Source organism: Crocuta crocuta, unplaced genomic scaffold (assembly GCF_008692635.1).
Source record: "Crocuta crocuta isolate KB4526 unplaced genomic scaffold, BGI_CrCroc_1.0 scaffold26, whole genome shotgun sequence".
Classification (NCBI taxonomy): Eukaryota; Metazoa; Chordata; class Mammalia; order Carnivora; family Hyaenidae; genus Crocuta; species Crocuta crocuta.
In genome coordinates, this window is record NW_027532249.1 from 16,955,622 (window position 1) to 16,970,760 (window position 15,139).

Here is a 15,139-nt window from a genome sequence, read left to right on the forward strand (position 1 = left end):
AGAAAAAAAAAAAAAAAAAAAAAAAAAAAACAGTAAACTAGAAATAAAAGGGAACTTCCTTAACATGATGAAGGGCATTTTAGAAAAACCCAAAGCTAACATCATACACAGTGGTGAAAGCTTTCACCTTAAGATCAGGACAAAGATAAGGATGCTCACTGTCACCATTTGTATTCAACATGGTATTGAGGATTGGTAGTCTTAGCCAAAGCAATTGGTCAAAAAAAAAAAAAAAAGATACAAAGACATCCAAATTGGAAAAAATAAAAGAAGTAAAGCAATCTGTTTGCAGGTATTTGTTTATTCTAACAGTTTTGGGTTTTTTTCTTATATAATACTTAGAATACAAAAGGAAGTTACAGAATAAAAAAATCAACACACAAATATAGTTGAGGTTTATATACTAAAACAATCCAGAAAGAAAATTAAGAAATTCCATTTATAAGAGCATCAAAAAGAATACTTAGGAATAAATTTAACCAAGGCAGTCAAAGGCTTACACACTGAGAGCTACAAAACATTGCTGAAAAAAAATCAAAGAAGACACAAATGGAAAGTCATGTGCATTCATAGATTGGAAGACTTACTACTGCTAAGATGCCAATACCACACAACGCTATCTACAGATTCAACGCAACCTGTATCAAAATCCTAATGATGTTTTTTGCAGAAATAGAAAAATTCATCCTATTCCAAAAATTAAAGACAAAGTGCTCATTGTGGTTTCTCATTTCTTCTTATGTCTTCTATTTTTTTTATGAAGGAAAGTAAATTTACATAATCTGAATCAGTGTTTCTTATACTTTTATACTTTAACGTGTGTGTGTGTGTGTGTGTGTGTGTGTGTGTGTACATACACACAGAGGCTCTGATTCAGTAGGTTTGGGGTGAAGCCCAAGAGTCTTTTCTGCTCAGCTCTCAGGCGATGTCTAGGATGTATTTGCATCAGCCAGGAACTTGTTAGACCTCATCAGCTAAGTCCTTAGGGAAAATCTACATGTAACCCATGTAGCCTATGTGATCTGTCTCCTCACCACAACCACCACCACCACCACCACCACCACCACCACCACCACCCTCCCCCCATCACACACACAGCTCTCTGCTTCATCTCTTGCCATTCAGGCCATTGCTGCCCTCCCTCCTTCAGCTATAGCCACAGTGGCCTTCTTACTGTTCCTCGTATACACTAAGCAAGCTCCTGACTCAGGCCTTGCCACTAATTGGGTCTTCTGGATCTTCTGCCTGGATCACTCTGCCTTTATGGGCATGCTTCTATACTTCCTTTCACTTGTGGCACAAATGTCACCTTATCAGAAAGGCTTTCTCTGATTTTTTAAAATGTTTTATTCATTTTTGAGAGAGAGCATGAGTAGGGAAGGGGCAGAGAGAGAGGGGACAGAGGATCCAAAGCAGGCTCTGCACTGATAGCAGCTAGCCTGATGCAAGGCTTGAACTCATAAACTGTGAGATCATGACCTGAGCCAAAGCTGAATGCTCAACCAACTGAGCCAGTCAGGAATCCCCATTTGTTTGTATGTGTTTCCTGAAAGCCCCTCCCCATTAGAATTATAAGTTCCGTATCTGTTTTATTCATTGGTAAATGGCCAGGACCTAGAACACTGCTGGGCATAGAGTAGGTACTTAATAAATAGTCAAGAGCCATTCATTTAGATGAAAACTTTTAAATCCCATGTCAATAATAGTTGATTCAATTTATATATCAAATATATGTATCAAAGGCATATGAAACTACTAAGATTATATATTTTTAATGATCTTACTCTAATTATTTTATCTAATTATCTTATTTTAATTATCTTATTCTAGCATAATGTTTATTGATAATGGATAAAACAACAGGAAAGAGATTTCAAAAAGTTCTCCAAATGATGTGTTTACTGTGAATTATAATTCTGTCTTTGAAATGTACATAACGTGAGTATCATGCATATTCAGCTGGCCCAGCTACATTGAAAATTCAGGGACAATTCAAAGACACCTATTCAAACATGTTACCTGTACTTGGATTTTGCTGTTTGTGTCATATTTTCTCTATGCCCACTTCAGTTGGGATGTTTTGGTTAAAAGAAGCAAAGATTCACTCCAGAGGGATACAAGGAAATAAGGGCTTTCATAGGGAAGTACCAACTCAGAACAATAGCATCACTTTGCCTACTAGGAATGGCAGCAATAAAAATGTCCACATCAAGAACTTTTGGATCTTGGGGCGCCTGGGTGGCTCCGTTGATTGAGTGTCCGACTTCAGCTCAGGTCATGATCTCATGGTTCGTGGGTTCGAGCCCCACGTCGGGCTCTGTGCTGACAGCTAGCTCAGAGCCTGGAGCCTGTTTCAGATTCTGGGAGAATTCAGATTCTCCCTCTCTCTCTGACCCTCCCGTGCTCGCTCGCTCTCTCTCTCTCTCAGAAATAAATAAAACATTAAATTTTTTTAAAAAAAGAATTTTTGGATCTTAACTCTAATGTTAAAGGAGTGGATCAGTTCCTCTCCACACATCTGTTCTGTTCTTCTCCCTCCACTGTCTCTCAGACTCATTTTAGTTCTTTAACTCATTGCTTATGTTAACTCATGGTTCCTTTTCCCTTACATAAGCATCTAGCATATACATGTGAATTATGGCCTCTCCAGCTTCTGTTTCAATTGTGATCATGTAGTTTTAGCTTCCATAATTAACGTCCCTTCTCCTTCCAAGGTTCCCAATTTCAATTCTGCAAAAAGAAGATGTGTTTGGACCAGCTCACCACCAGAAGCTTCAAGACTGGCTTGGGTGGCATACACATGCTTCTGCTCACTGAAAGAAATTGTCTTCCTCCTTTTTATTAATTGAGCTAACTCTGGAAATTTCTTATGACTCACCACCAACAGTCTTCTGCAAGAAGCCTTTCCTAAGGCTTGATTAGAAACCTGACTGCTGTGTTTCCATAGCTTTTTACTGCAATCTGTCTCATACTGTCTAGTAATTGTTTCCTACTTAATATCTCCTACTAGAGTGTAAGCATCTCTGGTCTCTGGCTAAGAACTGTAACCTTAAAGTTTGGGACCTCAATTTAATGACCACTAAATAAAGGCTTTAAAAAGGTTTTAACTTTATTGAAGTAGTAGGCAAAATCTATTATTCAATCCCTGAAAAAGAAGAGGGACTGAGAGACATTTTTTTTATTATTTATTCTTTTTGAGAAAGGGAGAGAGACCACAAGTTGGGGAGGCGTGAAAAAGAGCACAGAGCCTGCTGTGGGGCTCGATTCCATGAACTGTGAGATCATGACCTGAGCCAAAATCAAGAGTTGGATGCTTAACTGACTGACCCTGGCATGCTAGGAGGGATTCTTTTTGATGGAAAAGTTAAGCAGATTATTGGTTAGAGGACTCACCCTCCTTAAAAACTGGCTCTGGTGGGGGGGGGGTGCTATATTGGGCAGAGGAGCCTCAGCACAGTTTTCCAAAACTTATTCCACATAAGCTTCCTTTGTTCCATGTTGATGGGTGTCAGGTGATCAAAGTGTTCCTGGCCGGGGAAATTGGTGAAAGGCTGGCTTAACAGAATAAAGCAGCCTTCTTTACTGCAGTGGTCATCAAAATGTGTTGTCTATTCCTGGGTATCTGAAACCATTTCACAAGGTCTTAATTGTTTTTATATCATACTAATACTAAAATGATTGCTTTTTCACAGTGTGGACATTTCTGCTGATGGTGCAAAAGTAGTGATGGGTAAACCTGTACCTAGTCATTGTATTTTTCACTGCCATCTGCTTACTGTTTTTTTTTTTTTCAAGGTAATTTCCCTTAAGAATGTCTCTGACGAACTGGGGCGCCTGGGTGGCTTAGTCGGTTAAGCGTCCGACTTTCGCTTAGGTCATGATCTCGCGGTTCGTGGGTTCGAGCCCCGCGTCGGGCTCTGTGCTGACTGCCAGCTCAGAGCCTGGAGCCTGTTTCAGTCTGTGACTCCCTCTCTCTCTGACCCTCCCCTGCTCACGCTGTCTCTCTCTCTCTCTCCTAGAAATAAATAAAACATTAAAAAAAAAAAGAATGTCTTTGATGAAGCAGTAAAAATTACATATCTTTTAAGTATTCTGTGTAATAAAGTAAGAATAACACATTTACCAATGTGCTATTTACTAAAGTAAGATGATTGACTTGAGAAAAGCACTTAAGTGATTGAATTGCCAGCTGAACTAACCACTTTTTTTTTTATGGACCAACATTTCTCTCAAGGAGGAAACTATGTTTTACAATGTTTTCTCTGAAACATACTGACAAACTATTTTTTTTTCAAATTAGGAATTTAGCAACCATTTTCTCAAAAATGAGAACAGTAAACCTATCACTTCAACAAAAATAACTGGCAGCATTTATTGCCAATGACAAAATTCAACTTTCAAGCAAAAATTAGAATTTTGGAAGACCTATATATATACTATTGTGAGACTGACAACTTCCCAATACATAAAGCTTATGAGATTGGTGGTGTTATTGAGAAATACGGCTTTTTGATATTGCATAATGGAATATGTCAACATTTGGAAGATCTGAATCACTCAGCGAACCAATATTCTCCAAAAACACGCTCAATATAACAAAATCATGCTCAGGTAAAAGATCCACTCAAAGACATCCAGTGTAACCAATGGAATCCAATTTTATAAAGTATGAAAAGTTAATTGATATGATTTCAACTTCCACTTTGCAACTAAGCTTTAAAAAGCTCCTACTTGTTAAGGTTAATGCAGCAGCAAAGAATATCCACAACAATCTGAAAAGGCTGTTAAAATACCCTTCCCTTTTCCAACTACGTATCTACATGAGGCCAGACTTTCTTCATAGACTTGACCCAAAATAATCAGTTGCAGCAAACTGAATGCAAAGTAAATGCAAAATCCATTTGTTTTCTAGTAAGCCACACATTAAAGACATTTGCAAAAATATAAAACAGTGTTATACTTTCACCATTTTTAAAAATAGTTTTTTTGTTTAAAATATTTACGGTAAAAATGTTCATGGTACTATGTGTGCTAGTTTCTTATCTCTCAGCTACAAATCCGCCTTTCTTTGCCCTCTTTTGTGATAACAGTGCTGGACTCTGAAGGCATTTCTCTTTTGCCAGCTAGTGCCATGCTACGCTTCGTCAATAGAGGGCAGTGATGCCACTGAGCCGTAACAGCAGGTAAACGTTTAACTTCTTGATTCTGGTACCCTGTTATTATTATTTTTCAGTGCAGATGAATTCCAGCTTTACCCTCAGGCCATGCTTTCCCTACCTTCAGTGGCTTCATAGATTAGCAATGGCCCAATTCCCTGTGGCAAGTTTCTCCTTCACTGTTGGACTGTGTGCTCCATGTTCTCTTTGAGGAAGCCTGAGTCTCAGCCATTAGGGAAGTCCTTCTAATCCTGGTACTTTTAATGTTTACTCTCCCTCTAGCAGAAGGGACTAAATGCATTTTTTTGCACTTGCTACTTCTGGATGCCTTAGAGTCCTCTTCTACCCACTTTGGCAGTTCTTCTACTAGCTAATAATTCTTTCTATTACATTTTCCCCCTTCAAATAACTGGTGTGATATCTGTCCCTTGACTGGACCCTGGCTAATATAACATATAATGAGGCTTTTATTGCTATTTTTTAAATGGACTCATAAATCAATAATTTAATTTTCTCAGTTTTAATTTCTAACGTGGTAAACATTGATAGATATAATCCATATAAACAAAAGATTTTGGGGGTCCCCAATAAGCTTTAATAGTGTAAAAGTTGCCAAAATGTAAAAGTTTGAAAAGAACTTCTTTATTGCAAGTCTTCTCAGAGCTTTTGAGATACTAATGCACCTTGCAAATCTGAATTTAAACCCAGATTAACATATACAAAAGCTGTAGGAGACTGTAAGGCTGACAATTTTTAGGTCTTAAAAACTTTTTGGAAAAAAACCTTAAAATCTTTTTTCTCATGCAGAAGTTCCTTTAAAAATAAAACAAGAGGAATGAAGAGAAGATGACAGAGAAGTAGGAAGCTCTGTACATTTCGCTCACCCCCATGTCTCAAACAGAGAAGACCTGAAGCCATAGGACACAGAACTGCAGGAATTTGGGAGGAAAAGGAGACAGAGTACACTGGGAAGGCAACCTCATAGGTGTGTGAGCGCAGACTAGGGAAGATAAAAATGGGCCAGGACCCAGAGACACGGAGGGAATGGAGGGAACCCCCTTCTCAGGGAGCCGCAAAGAGTCCAGGGGAAGAGAAAGAGCGGCTGAAGCTGCTCATAGTACTGTCCCTGGAGAAGAGAAAAACCTTGGCTTGGGTCGGAGAGTGTCCCTATTTCTAGCTGTGGTGCTGACTTTGGGCTGGGTGCCCCGGTGCCAGGCGGCGCCAGGACAAACTGCTCCACTGCTCTCCTGGCTCCATCTGCAGCTGGGAAGCACCCGACCTGCGGATTGTGTTTGGACGGTATCAATAAAGGGCACGGACTGGGACCTAGAAATGAGGTGGGGCTTGGGACATAGAACACGGCCCACTTTGACTACACCCATGGCACAGGGAGATCGGACCCAAAAGAGTGATTTGCAGCACTTGGTTTGAGAAGGGACTGGGGCAACGCCATTTTTCTCCCCACAACCACTAGGCCAGGACCTCAGGGAGTGGCCAGTGGGACGTAGTGGAGGCAAGACCTGCCTACACCAAACCACGCCCATCCCCGCTATAGAGCCCCCTTTTTTTTTTAACTGGAGCCCAGGGCAAGACCAACATGGATGCACTGCCATGATTAATTCTAGATCAATGCTTTCTATTCAGATATATTTTCCCTTGTCTCATTTGTATCCCTCCCCTCTGCTGGACTGGGCACTCTGATCACTGGTTTGCTTAAACAGTCACATTTAATCCATTCTCTAGATGTAGATTCTACACCTCCACCACTACCTTTCTCTCTCTCTCTGGAGTAATCAGACTATATAGTTTCTCTGAGTAACATTATCTTCGTTTCTTTCTCCTTGCCTCCTACCATATTCTCCTCTTTCTCTCTCTGAATTAAGCCTCTTAGTCTCTCTGCCTGGTCATTGTCCAATTTCACTTCCTCCCCGCCCTGTCATTTCTCTCTTTGTATACACTCTTCCATCAGCACTGCATACACCCTACTCTTTATTTGTAGGTGGGAATTCTGGTTTTATGCTTTTAGACTGTCCTTTGTCTTTTGGGTTTTTTCTTTTTTCTTTTTTTTTCTTTATCTCTTTCCCTTTTGGTTTGTTTATTTGTTGGATTTGTCTGTGCATTGGCATGCCTTTGTTCCCTGTGTTTGTTTCTCTGTTTTCTTTTCCAGGGTTACTTCAAGAAACAAGCCAAAGTACACATGGCAGAGAGTCCCAAATACCTCTATGAGTAGGGAAATAAAATAACCAAAGTCTCAACAAGGGAAACCAAGAGACACCATTAAAAGAACGCTTCCTGAACACATAGCCCCTGGACAGTCAATGAGCCTTCTTTAATACAGCAGTACTCGCAGGTGCAGAGCACATAACGAGCTTTTAAAACTAACAAGAGACAGAACGCTAGCCAAAATGACGAAATGGAAGAACTCTCCTCTAAAGAAATTCCAGGAAGAAATGACAGCTAAAGAGCTGCTCAAAACAGATATAAGCAACATAACTGAACAAGAATTTAGAACAATAGTCATAAAAGTAATCGCTAGGCTTGAAAAAGGCATGGAAGACATCAGAGAAGCTATTGCTACATAGACTATGGAGCTTAAAAAATGTTGTGATGAATTTAAAAATGCTGTAAGTGAGGTGCATAATAAAATGGAGGCATCCAAATACACGGATTGAAGAGGCAGAGAGGAGAACAGGTGAATTAGAAGACACAATTATAGAAAAAGAGGAAGCCAAGAAAAAGAGAGATAAACTGATCCAGGAGTACGAAAGGAGAGTTCGAGAACTGAGTGATACAATCAAATGGAACAATATCCTTATCATAGGAATTCCAGAAGAGGAAGAGAGAGGGAAAGGTGCTGAAGGAGTCCTTGAACAAATTATAGCTGAGAACTTCCCCAATCTGGGGAAGGAAACAGACATTGAAATCCAAGAGGCACAGAGAACTCCCCTCAGACGTAACTTGAATTGATCTTCTGCACAACATATCATAGTGAAACTGGCAAAATATATGGACAAAGAGAGAATTCTGAAAGCAGCTAGGGATAAAAGGGCCCTAACATACAAAGGGAAACCTATCAGAGTGGTTACAGACCTATCTACTGAAACTTGGCAGGCCAGAAAGGAATGGCAGGAAATCTTCAATGTGATGAACAGAAAAAATATGCAGCCAAGAATCCTCTATCCAGCAAGCCTGTCATTCAGAATAGAAGGAGAGATAAAAGTCTTCCCAAATAAATAAAAATGAAAAGAATTCATCACCACTAAGCCAGCCCTACAAAAATAAAAGATGAGGAGATCACACCTAACTCGTAAACAATGTAACCAAAATGAAATACATGAACTGGGCTTACTTGAGAGTGCAAGAAGATAAAAGGCAAATTTGGTAAAACTTAGAAGACAGAGGGGCACCTGGGTGGCTCAGTTGGTTGAGCATCCGACTTTGGCCCAGGTCATATTCTCACTGTGTGTTTGAGCCCCGCGTCAGTCTCTGTGCTGACAGCTCAGAGCCTGGAGCCTCCTTCAGATTCTGTGTCTCACCCTCTTTCTGCCCCTCTCATGATCATGCTCTGTTTCTCTCTGTCTCATGATAAAAAAATGTTTAAAAAAAAAAGAAAAGAAGAAGGCAGAGAAGAGCTGGGGCACCTGGGTGGCTCAGTAAGTTGAGCATCTAACTTCAGTTCAGGTCATGATTTCACAGTTTGTGAGTTTGAGCCCCACATTGGGCTCACTGCTGTCAGCACAGAGCCTGCTTTGGATCTTCTGTCCCCATCTCTCTGCCCTTCCCCCACTTGCACTCTCAAATATAAATAAACATTAAAAAAAGAAGAAGATACAGAAGAGTCTCTGGAAGGAATACCTGGAAACAGAGAGGCGATGGTAGGTGGGAGGTTTCAACCGAGTTTTGCCTGAGACTTTGACCCACCTTCCTACCATTAAACCTCATGATACTGTGCTCCAAACTGCAGTTTAAACAGCAAAATAACACAGGTCCTTCTTCTGTTTTTTTTTTAAGAGTTTATTTTTAACTAATCTCTACACCCAACATGGGGCTCAAACCCACAATCCCAAGATCAAGAGTCACACGCTCCACTGACTGAGCCAGCCTGGCGCTCCCACAGGCCCTTCTGAAAGGAACCTAGAGTCTGCTGGGAGTTAAGAAAGTAAGGGATATACCAAGAGGATCTACCAAGAGGAAGAGAAATACATTGGAGGGTATTTGCTGAGGAGGGTTGAAGAAAACTTCCTTGGGGAAAGCTCATCCCCCACCTCTTTGCCTGGCCAGAGGAGCACAGCATCATAAGAAGACAGGTTTGGGAAATGGGAGGTTGCTAGAAGGAATGCCAGCCAGGAGTCATACCATCATAGGACTTCTCTTCTGCATTTGGGTTTTATTCTTGAGGCACTGAGGGAGGAGAGGGTGGTGACAGTGAGGCAAGCCTATGGAAAGTTATTAAGTATGGAAAGGCAAACATTAAGGCAACTAAACCACCTGTAGAAATATTATATCAAGAAGACTAGGAAGCATATCATTGTAATTATTCAGTATTTTACTGGAGATTATACCTAATCAATGCAATAGTACCACAAAAATATATGATCTACAAATTCATTCAGTCAGGCAACAAATATATATGAAACACTTAGTTCAGGTCAGCCACTGTTCGGGGCTATGGGGATATAGCAGTAAACAACAATAAAAGATCCCTGTTTTCCTAAAGCATCGTTCCAAAAGAGACAGACTGAAGTCTTACTGACCTCTCAGCATTTCGCCTAGTGAAAACTTTTATCTTGGCTTCCTGACTTACCCATTTTGCGTTGTCTTCCCTACCTCTCCGGTCTTTCCTCCTCTCTCCTTCCCTTTATTGGCTTCTTTTTCTAGACTCCCACTAAATGCTGAGGTTTGAAGTGGGTTCTTCTCTCCTTACTGTAATTTCTCTCCCTCGGTGATAACATCCAGTCCCATTACTTCAAGTATAATCTATACTGTGTCAGAAAGTGCAGGCAGAAAGGTAATATAACACCTAGCCTGTGTTTCACTTTCAAGTTCCATTTGATCCTTTTTGAACTTGAACTCTCGATTTTTTCCATCAGAGCTGCTCCATCTCCAATCTTCCCCATCACTGTGAATGAAATCACCATCTACCCAGTTTCTCAAGCTAGAAATGTGAAAGTCCTTAACATTTCTCAGTCTTGGCTACTTTATTCAATTTACCACAAAAATCCATAGATTTTTTACCATCAAATTTTTACCTTCACTGCTAATACCCTATTTCTGTATTCACTACCATGAGCCCATTTCACCCACCCTCGTCTTTCATGTGGCCCACTACAATAGCCATCTAACTAGTTTGTTTGTTCTTGTGCCCTCCCCATATATGCCCTTGTCCATTTGTCCATATAATAACTAGAATGATCTTTGAAGAATGTAAGTTACTCAGAAATTGATGAGGGGGGAACCGGGGTGGCTCAGTTGGTTGACCATCCGACTTCGGCTCAGGTCATGATCGCATGGCTTGCGGGATCGAGCTCTATACTGAGCTCCACTCTGAGCTCTCAACACAGAGCCTGGAGCCTGCTTCAAGTTCTATGTCTCCCTCTCTCTCTCTCTGCCCATCCCCCGCTGGTCCTCTGTCGGTCTCTCTCAAAAATAACCATTAAAAAAATAAAGAAATAAAAATAAATTGATAGGGATCCATCAAAAGGATACAGGAGATAAAATAAAGGAGATCTTACTGTCCAAATCTGGGATAATTCAATAATCAAGACAATTATGATAGTAACTGGCCACAGCCCATAGACTAAGAAAGATTGCAACAATACACAATGATACATATATAAGAGAAATGAGAGAACTACTTCTGCCAGTAGAATGTCAAATGATAATGTAGAAGAAATAAGTTTTAAAACATCACCATTTTGCAACCATCATAATTAGAATTGGTGCAGTCAAGAGCCAATAAATGATGCTAAAATTAACAGTTCAAAGTTTGATGAAGAACCTATTAATTACAAAGAGGAAAAATATTAACTACAGTGAGAAACCTTAGACATACTAACATAAACAAGTGGCCAAATTTAAGGTAAATAATAATAATACCAACTTACACCACCATATGTCTCTTAATATGATATAGAGAATATAGCACCACTCATCCACTATTTCTCTCAAAATACTAACCTGAATATGATCACAAGGAAACAATAGACAAGTCCAAGTTGAGGACATTCTTCAAAATGAATGGCCTATTTTCTTCAAAAATGGCAATATTGTGAAAAACAAAGAAAGGCAGAGGAACTACACTAGATTAAAGGAGACTAAAGAGATACAAAACTATGTGCAATGAATGTTTCTGGATTGGACCTTGAACAACAACAAAAAAAATGTGATCAAGGACATTATTGAGACACTTGGCAAAACTGAAAAAGATCTGTTGACTTAAGATCTATTGACTAAATGATTGTATCATTGTTAAATTTCCTAATGTTGTTCATTGTGTTTTGGTAATGCAAGTGGATGTCCTTGGTTTTAAGAAATAGACAATGAAGTATTTGGAAGAAGGGGGCAAGTCTGCAACTTACTTTTAGGTAGATCAAGGAGCAAAGTGTGTATAGAGTTGATTCTCATGATCTATGGTAGTTATGTTCTATGAAGTTACAGAACCCTAAATTAGCTCATACTCAACCATCACTCCAAGGGGAAGCACAGAATTGGGTTCCTGTAAGCCTTTATTTGTAATATTTTCTTCTACCCATCAGAACACAACCTTGTTTTATGCATGTTTCCTTTTTTAAAATGTATATTTTTTATTTTAGAGAGATAGAGTGCACACACAAGTAGGGGGGAGAGGGGTAGAAGGAGAAACAGGCTCCACACTCAGCATGGAGCCCAACATGGGGCTCAATCCCACAACCTGGGGATCATGACCTGAATCAAAATTGAGTCAGACACACAACCAAATGAGCCACCAGGTGCCCCTTTGTGTGTTTCTGTTTAAAGACACCTTGTTTAATACATGTTGTTGATTCAGTAACACTGAACTCACAACCAATAGCACTGTAACTCATGACTGAATGACGCTTAACTAACGTATATATTTTCTCTGTAAAGCACGTCACAGCCTTTCTGCACTTAGGAACAAAAGGCAACACTTCAGCACTATGCCTGAGGGCTATTTTAAGCAGGGACATCACCAACAAAAAGCACAAAAATATGAAAAACATGACACTAAATAGGCAGCAAAAAGGACAACTAGTTACAGTGTGAGAGCTGAAGCAAGAAGACAGAGCTTCATCTTGTCTGACTTCACCTGGGAACATGTGTATTTGGCCACTCAAATTTTTGGCTACTCTGCACATGCCTGCAAAAGACCTCCAGAATACCATAAGTATTGATTTGGAGAGCACCATTTATTTAGGTTTCAGGGAATAGGTGAATTTGCAAATGTGGAATCTGTGAGTAATGAGGATTGAGTATATGTGTGTGTGTATGTGCACATGTGTGTGTGAGTATATATGCACACTCACGCACACACACACACACACAAACACGTACAGAAAGAGAGAGTGAATGCTTTCATTTGCACATCACATGACCCCTCTATGCCTCTTCAATCTCATTTAGGCAACTCTTCCTCTACTTTGTTCTGCACCAGTCTCTCTGGCATTCTTTTAATTCCTGGAACACTTACCTAACTCCCTAGCTAAATTAGATCCTGTCCATTATCCTCTTTCAGAGTACCTTCTTCTTTTCCTTTGTAGCATTTATCATAATTTGTAATTATATATGCAAATACTTATGTGTTCTTGTTTAATAAATATTATGCACAGTATGACAATTATAAAGATAACTTGGAAGTATGAAATTATGCACATGACCTGATTTAAATGTTTAGTTTAGGCATGGAAAATTACTTAGTTACAGTTGATTCTAAATGATATAGAAAACCATATGTATACTTCACATAGTAGTAAGCGTATAATGGACAAGGATTAGAAAGTAATATGCAAAAATAAAAATTCATGCAGAGTGATGGAATTATAAATAGTTAAAAATAGTAACTGTGTTCTTTTTAGGTTCCTTTCAGTAAGAAAGAACAATCCTAAATAAAAGAATAATGAAAATAATTGCAATGTTAATGCTTAAAGGAATATATTGAATAAATATCTGATTACAGACTAGAGAACAAAGGAGGAGCGATGCAGGAGTTATTGAGAACACCCAGTTAGCATAATTTAAGTGAGTGTACTTGGGCTTGAACTAAGAGTAACAGTGGGAATGACAGAAGTTGATGGATTCTAGAGATATTACAGATATGATGCCAGGATTGACAGGATTTAATGACTTATTGAAATGAGTGAAAAAGAGGGAAGAGTCAAAGACTAGACAACTGGAAGGACATTGATTGTTTCACTGAGATGGGGATCACAGGAGAAGCAGCAGGTGTGAAGGTGGGATAATAAGTTTAGTTTGAGCCTGTGAAACATCCAGGCAGAAGTAGGCAGAAATCTGGCCCAAAGATAGATAGATAGGTCTGAAAGTCATAAACATATAGATAGATAGAAATTAAGCCATCAAATTAAATGTTTTCACCCAAGGAAGTACAGACTAAGAACAGAAAGCTGAAATATGGACTTCCTATTACTGTATGGAGAACTGTATTCACGTACAATAAAATGTGTACCAGAGATAACCCACACAAGATAAAACTCCTGCCCCTGTGTGCCAGTTTAGAGGTTGGGAGTGGGATAAGAATCAGAGAAGTACTGTATTGGTAACGTATCTACCTATGTATTAGGTTCTCTCTTCTGATTCTGAGGTGAACATGACCTCAACAATGAGGAAAATTCACAATTTAGTGTCAGAGGATAGGCAAGAGAAACAACCGAAATACCATAATATGAGAAGTATCATGGGAGAAGAAGGAGAGGCCCTGAATTCATCCAGTGTAGGTTATTGCCTTTTGAAGGCCAAATAGGACTTGGCAAGGTAGGACCTGAGTTTCAAATGGGGAAAGTTTTTCAAGCAAGACTTTCAAGGGAGATGAAGTAAGGTATGAAGAGGCATGAATATGACAAAGAGTTTGGACATTTGGGGAATTTCTGTAGTTATCTATGGTGCCAGTGGTAGGTGGCCATGGGAATATGGCAGAATTAGACTGCTTGGGCAGTTTAGCAGGTGCCAAGTCCTAATAAACTTTGTATGCTATGCTACCTATTTGAGATTTTGTCCTGCGAGCAATGGGAAGATGTGAAAAACTTGTCAGTGGGAGTTATATAACTAGATTGGCATTTTAGGAAGACTGTTCTAGAAGTGATGAGGGACATGGCTTGGGTTGGAGGAAGGGAGAAAGATTAGAAGAGAATTTCCACAAGTTGCCACCATCACAAATATCTACCTACCAGCATCTGTGGCCAAGAACTCCAGCTTAGTTTCTGTGGCCATAGATGAATAGTCTATTGCTCTTATAAAGGCTAAACCCCTCTACGTACACTAGATTCCATCCCTTTTTGCCTTCAAGGACATGGCTCCATCAAGGCTCCCCTCTTTACTCCTCTATCAATAATCTCTCTCCCTACTGGATCACTGCCATCAGCATACAGTAAAATGTTATCATGAAGAAAACCTCTTCCTTGACCTCATCCCCTCCAGCTACTGCCCCATTTTTATTCTCCTCTTTGAATCAAAACTTCACATAGTTTTCAAAACCTTTCTTGCCATCCTTTCTCTCTCTTTAATGTTTATTCATTTTTGAGAGAGGGAGGGAGGAGCAAAGAGAGTGGGATCTGAAGCAGGCTCTGTGCTGACAGCAGAGAGCCTGACATGGGGTTCAAACTCACAAACTGTGAGCTTTGACCTGAGCCAAAGTCGGATGCTTAACCAACTGAGCCACCCAGGTGCCCCTCCATTCTTTCTTGAATATACTCCAAACAAGCTTTTACTTCCACATGCCACAGCTTGTCTCTTAGCAAGGCTACCAATGACCT